Here is a 7,836-nt window from a genome sequence, read left to right as displayed (position 1 = left end):
AGGAGGGGGATTTTTGCCTTCGGGGGTAGAGTTCACTTCAGATATATTTGCCTCCTAAGTCTCCAAAGATATCATCCCCTCTCCCACAGTTTTCCTTCTCTTGAAGTTGACCTGACTTCATTTACAGTCATTGGTGGTACTTATCACTGGCTTATATCCTTCCAAATAAGTTATTCTAGTTTGAAGGGCTTCTTTTTCTGAACTGATTCAGCAAAAGCCCCAGATTGAGTTCTTGGACCAATATGCCCATCCCAGAACCAATCACTGTGGTCTGGAATATGAAGACTGGCCAGTTCTGGGGAGTGAGGGTGGGAGGTGTCAGTATCCTGGAACCACAAAGACTCGTGGGCAAGGGGGGAGGGGTAGTTCCCAAAGGAAAAATGAATAGCTGTTATCAGAGAAATGGATAATACTGAAAGTACATACTCAAAACACCGTAAATAAGGATATCCATTATTTGTGGAAAAAATGTTTTGGGACTTCTTTCCTATGGTTGTAGTTAAACTGTAAAATCGAGTAAATCTTTCCCTTATCCAGATAGATATCACGCATAGAGGGTAATCATTTTATATGTCAGCGTTTTTACTCTTTCTCCTAAGTGGGACTGAGTCAATGGAGATGCTACAAAAGAAGTAAACAGAGAGCCGAAAGTATTAATACGGTAATTTTTAATTTGAGTGCGCTCTTTAGGCAAAGTAGCTGGGAGGGCTTTCAATAATCCATTTTTAATCGTGACCACACCCCGTGTAGGTGACCTGAGTATTACCGTCTTGCCCTTGCAGTTGGGGAAACCGAGGCATGACACCCCTCCATTCAGCCTTCCGGAGGGATTTGGGAAGAGTCCAGCCTGCTTGACCTCAGAGGGTCTTCTTCTTCCTCCGCGGCGCCTCTCGGAACCCTCATGTCCTTCGGCGTCGCAGAAGGAGAGCAGCTCGGGCTCCGCCGCAGCCTCGGCATTCGTCCTTCGCCCAGCTGCATCCGCCCCGCTCTCCCACACCGTCCCCAGGAAGGTCCAACTGGCCAAGGTCTGGCAGTCCCTCCCGTCCTCTCCCCTCACCCCTCCCGCCTCCCCCACTCTGGTTCCTGAGGTGCAGGAAGCCCCCAGCCCAGCGCCCCGCAGGGAGGTGCGGGCAGATGCCGCCCGGGAGTCCAGCGGGGAGGGCCGCGGACGCCGCGGGAGGTGAGCGGCCCGCACCCTTAGCCCCCCGAGGGCCAGGGCGGGCACCGGGCACGCTGGGCCCGAGGAAGGTGGCAGCGCGAGGGAGGCCGGGCGAGCCCGCGGGGAGCGGCGAGAGGGGGCGACGCGGGCGGGCCGGCGCGCGGCTCGCGGGCGACGCCTGGAGAGCGAGCGGCGGGGAGCCAGGCGCTGCGGGGCCGCTCGGGGACGCGCCGCGCCCGGGCCGCCGAACTCGCCCGTAAACCCGCTCCGGACGCCCAGACCCCTGGCACCTTCCCGAGCGCGGGCGGGAGATATGGCTTCGCGCGTCCCCGCCGCTGCCGCCGCCGCCGCCGCCGCCGCTGCTGCTGACTCGACAGAATCGGCGGGCCGCGCGGGGGGCGCGGCGTAACCCGGGGGTGGGCGGCGGCGCGGAGCCGCCCGGGGAGCTTCGGGCGTCGTCGGGAGCGAAGGAGGATGCCAGCACAAAGGCGAGCCGAGACCCAGCCCGCTGCGGAAGGCGGCGGGAAGAGCCGCTGAGGGGCGCGCCGGGCGCGCTCGACTCCGCGCTGCGTCTCTCGTCGTTGCCTCGGAGTCGCTGGGTCGGAGACGGCCGCGTAGGGTCCCTCGGCCCCGTGGCAGCGGCCACCGCAGCCGGGAGCTGCATGCTACGCGCGGCGGCGCCCCCGGTCGCCTGCTTTCCCCGCGGCGTGCGCGGTCCGGCCGGAGGGCGCCGGGGCCGCGGGTCCGGGCGACTGTGGGGGCGCCCTGCCGCCCGGCGGCCTCGTCCCCACCCGCAGTCGGCGGCAGCGGGCGCCGAGACCCAGGTGAGTGCGCGGCCCTGGCCCGGCCCTCGCGCCGCAGGTACCGGACAGCGGGAGGTGGCTTTGTTTTCCTCCCTCTCGCTCCGGCGCGGTCATTCATTTGACATTTCGGCTTCCGCTGCCCAGAGACGCGGGTGAGAGGCACTGGGACGTGTTTCAAGGTTTGGTTCTCCCGGGGAGCTGAGACTTTTGGGTCCATCTGAGCGTCACTTGAGGGAGCGGAGGCTTCATTTCCTTTTCGGTTTGGAACGTGTTGTGAACATCCTCTTCGGGGGCTTGGGGCCTGGAGGAAACTGGGGCTGCAGATTTAGACGTAGACGTTTCCGAGGACATGCATCTGCAGAGGTCTGGCTCTTCCATGCCTTGTGTTTTCCGCTATTAGCAGAGCTCAGGTGTTTTTCCTTGATTATTATTATTAATTTAGGAACATCTTTACAGGTACATTTATTTCCTTTAGAGTTGGAAGTCTTTGGAGACAATACAGAGAGCTCACAGAGTTACAGGGGATCAATCGATATTAAACTTGGAGAAGGCAAGCATCAGCAGTCCTCGTAGGTAGAGGTGGACGGTAGGCAAACTTCCCCGGGGGCCTTTAGCCTTCCCAGTATGGTTTCTGCTTTCACCGTCCTAGAGTCAAGCAAACTCTGAATTCTCATTGTACGTATGCCTTTGTCAAAGTGTGAAACTTGTCTTTTTTTGAATAGTTTTCTAGTTTGTCATTTGGAAGAAAAAGATTTTAATGTAATTATTAGAGTCCTCTATTAGACCTGGTGAAATTTCATGTTTTCATTTGTCTCATAAGTATGATTTTCATTTTACTATTTCTCCTGTTCCCTCAAGGGCTCATTTCTTCTGTTGCCTAGAGAGAGCTCCACCCGCTCCCCCTCCAACAGATGGCTGTGTGTTCTGAGAGGGTATCTTTAAAATGACACTCACATTACCTGTAAACAAAAAGGATCAGTTATTAGGCTTATCTTTGGAGTTATTAAAGCAAGAAGCCTAATCTGGATGGGGATATTATTAATGGTGTGAAAATCTGGAGTTTGCTAATCTGTTTGGGCATCAGAAGATTCCTGCAGGGATTGTTTATATAGTGTGGGAGACAGATGGCATCCCTAGCAGACAAGAGAAGCCCAGCATAAAGGCTCATTGTATTCTTCAGAAATTATCCACTTCACTGTTGGGAGATGGGGTCAGGTGGGGAAGACATAATTTTCATCTCCCAAAGGAGGCATTCTAACCTTATCATCCAGCAGCCTAACCAGTTAGTTTCTTCTTTCTTTGAACATTTAAAAAGTCATTATTGAGCTGTTTGTTTTGATTATTCCTTCGGCCCATTTTGGCCTCAATTGTGGTTATGTGAAGCAATTTAAACAGTTATATTAACAAAAATGTCTTTGAATTTAAGATTATCATACCACTGGGAAAACAGCAGTTCTTGTATACAAATGGCCCCTTGGACTCAGTGTCTCCTAGCTGGAAGGACTTTAGTCAAATCTGCATGAATTCAGAAGGAGTTTCTTCTACCATCTCCGTGACAGGTGGTTCCCTGGCTCCCAGCATTTGTCATGAGACTCTCAGCTATGGGTAGTACTCTACTTTTATAAGGCTTAACAGCCTAAGACATTTGCTTTATCATTGCCTCCATCACAGCACTGAACAGCCTTGGGCAGTGAATCTTTTTGAATGACTGTGGAGTCCGTGAAGAAATCAGTCATTCTGACCATTTGAGATAAGCCCGCTGGAGCTTTTCTGCTCCTACCACCATCATGGATTCTTTATGTGCTGTAGATTCCAACTAGATTGCAAAATTGGTCTCCCCTCTGGATGCATGTGAGGGAGAATATTCCAGTAAATTAATAGTCACTAACCACAGGACTAAATTTAATGAAGAACATGAGCAATGTTTGACCCCCCTGAACAGGAAGTATGGGGTAAAAGTAAGCATTGGCTCTGTTTAACGTGAGAACTGTAATCTTGAGTGAAAAAAAACATATTTTCTTACTTTTTTCAAATCCTTCTGCGCCACTGATCGCAGCAAAAGGCAAAGAAACCAAGGTTGTTACCTGTAGCTGAGGACAGATGCCATAGCTATTTCTTTTGGATGAATGTGTGCTGCTGGAGAGGTGGCTTTCGGGCTCTGTCCAGTTTCAGCGTGTGCCTTGGCATCAACAAAAGGGTCTAACATTCAAATTCAGATTGTTAAATCTGCGGCTGGTATCTGTGTACCTTCTCACCAGGTTGCTTCCTTTCTAGTGAAATATTCCTTTATGAGAAACCTGAGGCACCAGGCCTGGGGCTTACTGGGCTCCTGGCCTGCATCCACATTCTAGTGTGTTGCTGCCTGCTTTCTTGAGTAAAAATGGAACCAGTTTTGCATGAATAGGGAATGGCAGGGTGGAGTGAAAACATTTTCAGCTCCATTGTGGAAAGCCAGGCCTGGCCTAAAAGAGAGAGGACTATATTTGAAGTTTGCTTGATGTAGCAGAGGCAGATTTGCTTCTTTATACACAGGATGCCTTTTGTGTGGGAAAATGTATGAGGGATTAGAAAGGTGACTACACCCTCTGCTTAGCCTGCAGTACTGGTTTTTTCCTGTTGACCTATCTGAATTATCAAATGCATCCCCTTTCACATTTAAAAGTGCCCTGGTTTGGATGATAAATTATGTGGTCACCCTAGATATTAAGGAATCTTCACTATTTTCTTTACCACCCTCTCCTGACTTCAAATTTTGAGTCTGGCTTTGTTTCAGTCTTTAATTTGTTAAATGCAAAGGTAAGAAAGGTAAAAAAAAAAAAAACCCCAGGGCTTCCCTGGTGGCGCAGTGGTTGAGAGTCCGCCTGCCGAGGCAGGGGACGTGGGTTCGTGCCCCGGTCCGGGAGGATCCCACATGCCACGGAGCGGCTGGGCCTGTGAGCCATGGCCGCTGAGCCTGCGCATCCGGAACCTGTGCTCCGCAATGGAATATATATATATATATATATATATATACCCCAAAACCCCAAAAAATGCATAAGGAAAAAAGAAATAGCAAGGAAGACAAAAGACTGACGTAATTGGTTGCTTGTCATCTATTTATACATATAAGAAATAAAATAGCTTTTTCCTTGACATATTAAGTGTCTACTCTGGCTCTGAGCCCAGGTTATTATTGTCTTCGAGCACAGTAAGAATGAGTACCTGCTTACCTAGGGCCGGCATGAATTGGGACAACTATGATTTGGGAGAGCAGCTTCAACAAAATTCTGTTTGCAGACCTGATGGGTGCATGGCGTTTGCAGATATGAATGAAAGTTTCAAGATCTAGTGTTTGGTCAAGTTCTTGGAATTTACTGAGAGACCAAAACACATGTGTCGTTGTGAAGACTTGACTCCACATTCTCCTAGTTTCCAAGCCCTCTGGGCCACGGGGATAATAGAAGAGCCTTTGTTTTCTGCCCTCTCTTTTGACTAGAGTCTTGGGTTTGGGTCTCAGTTTTTCAGACAAAGGGCTTGCAGAGCAGAATGTGCTGTGCCCACTCATCACGTGAACATTCTCATAGGGGCTGGAGATTGTGCAGGTGACCTGGTGGGGGATTTGAGTTCTAAAGCTAGATATATGAAGCTTGTGGCATGTACTTCAACAATGGCTGTGTTCCTTGGCTAAAGAATTGCCTGTTTGAGAGAGTTCACTTGCAGTGCTGGCCAGCAGGTGTTACAATTAATTATGGCTGTCACTTTTTCCACACCCACTCCACTAAAATCTTCAAAAGCTTGGTCGGCATGCTTGAATAAGAAGAAATGTATATGCCGCAGAGCGGCTGGGCCCGTGAGCCATGGCCGCTGAGCCTGCGCGTCCGGAGCCTGTGCTCCGCAACGGGAGAGGCCACAACAGTGAGAGGCCTGTGTACCGCAAAAAAAAAAAAGAAGAAGAAGAAATGTATGTATCTTCTTTATGAGTAGGATAACCAAGTAGTTATTTTTGCTCAGATAAGGACACTTTTGAGAGTAAAAGGGGATACTAACTGGAAGGGGCACCAGATCAAACAGTATAAACTGGACTATCCCAAGAAAATTATGATGGATGGTTGTCTTAAGTATTACCTAAGTCATTAGCTTTTATATGAAGACTACCCATATGATGGAAAAATGTCCCTAGCTTCTTCTAGATATGTTCAACATATGTCTAATGTGTGCATGCATATATGTGTATGTGTATATATACAAACATTGATCATATATCTATAGAGATGTGTATTGTGGGGTTGAAATTAACTACTTACGAAGACCTAGTCATTTGGAAAATTGTGACTTTCTCATCATTTTTTTCATGGGTTGACTTTTAAACTAAAAAAAAAGTCCAGCCTCTCCAAACTTTAAATCATCTTCTGACCTTCTGTAGTTCTCTTGCTTAAATCATTTGATAGTTCTCCATTTTCTGTTTAATTCTCAAAGTAAGATCCACAGACAGATTGGTGGTTAAAAAGGAAAAGCAGTGAAAAAATTTCACTTATTCATTCATTCATTCAACTACTATTTATTGAGCACCTTCCATGAATCTAGGTGCTGAATGAATAAAACTGCCCTTGTGAAGTTTCCTTTCAGTTGGGAGTGGAGGGGTAGGAGTGGGAGATGCACAATAAACCAAATTATATAGCATGGTAGAAGGGGAGAAGTGCTTTGGAAGAAAGAAAGTAGAAGAGGATAGATGTAGTTGAGTAGCTTTCATGAAGAAAGAGACCTTAAGAAAAACTTAAAGGAAGTGACAGAAGTTACTCATACAGATACCTGGGGAGGAGTGTCCAGGCAGAGGGAACAGCCAGTGCGAAGGCCTGAAGGTGAGAATGTGTTTGGATGTGTTCAAAGGTTAGCAAGAAGACCAACACAAGGGGGTGTGGGGTGTTGGGGGGGACTTCGAAATGTGAATCAAAAAGATGGTGTAGGAGTGGCAGAGCATGTAGGACCTTGAGACGTGAGAGTAATTATAATTTCAGTAGAAATCCCATTATGTTCTTAAAAGTTATTATGGTATGAAAAATTGTGTTCATGCTACGAAGACCGCACTGGTCAACGTGGCTTACATTTCATAAGCACTTCATCATGGTGCACTTCATCTTGGTTAATATACTTTTTATGTCATTTGTTTATTGTTTATTTGTTAAAATAGCATAGTTTGTTGTTGCTGGTCTTAAATTGTATCTCAATTTCACAAAAATAGATCGGTGGCTCAAAAGTGGTTCATTGCAGTGTGAAAATAGTGATGAAAATAGTAATGTAAATGCTGCAGTTCAGAATGTCATAAACATACTTACAGAACTGAATCCCATTCCAAATATAAAATGTGTATCTGTATGTGTAAAAACAAGGACGCTTGTGAGAGTGATGATTTCAAAACAGTAGCTGAAATGGAAAAGTGCATATGGAAGTATGATGATGACTATCTCAAAACTGCTTTTTATTGGGCGTGCCATCCATTCGCTCCTAGTCCCCAGTCATTGCCTGTTATGAAACTTTGTCTGTGAAGCCATGGATGTTTTGGTGTCATTTTCAAACAAAGCACAGTGGCTTCCTTGTTATACTATTCAAGTTTCCCAGGGCAAGTACCCAATGATGTTTTCCGTTACAAAATTAATGTATTATACTGCTAACGGTGGGTAAGAGATTAAAACTCTAGTAGCTTCATTAAAGGATGCTTGTAACAGAAGTAAGTATAAGTCATTTTATTGAAGAGACACCTGGAAAATCAGCTGGAAAGTTAAAGACAAACATTATCCTTAGAGAGAAACCAGAAGTTATTGACAGAATTCCTTTGTCAAATGACACGGTTGGCTGTTGCGTAATATCAGCGGAGTAGGGAAGAGCGATTACTATCAA

The 7,836-nt window shown here is 47.3% G+C and overlaps 1 protein-coding gene across 5 annotated transcripts in view; it reads left to right on the top strand.

Annotated features, from left to right (window-relative positions):
* The first annotated feature begins 1,887 nt into the window (after positions 1–1,887).
* The window catches only part of HECW2 (HECT, C2 and WW domain containing E3 ubiquitin protein ligase 2), a 412,125-nt gene continuing 406,176 nt past the window's right edge, over positions 1,888–7,836 (top strand). For all 5 annotated transcript variants that reach the window (XM_081242425.1, XM_081242421.1, XM_081242427.1 and 2 more), the window contains exon 1: positions 1,888–1,983. The gene's annotated coding sequence lies outside the window, so the exon portion shown is untranslated. The remainder of the gene's footprint in view (positions 1,984–7,836) is intronic.

This window comes from Mesoplodon bidens (assembly GCF_964165515.1).
Source record: "Mesoplodon bidens genome assembly, chromosome: 8".
Lineage (NCBI taxonomy): Eukaryota > Metazoa > Chordata > Mammalia > Artiodactyla > Ziphiidae > Mesoplodon > Mesoplodon bidens.
This window is presented reverse-complemented; position numbering and strand designations above follow the sequence as displayed.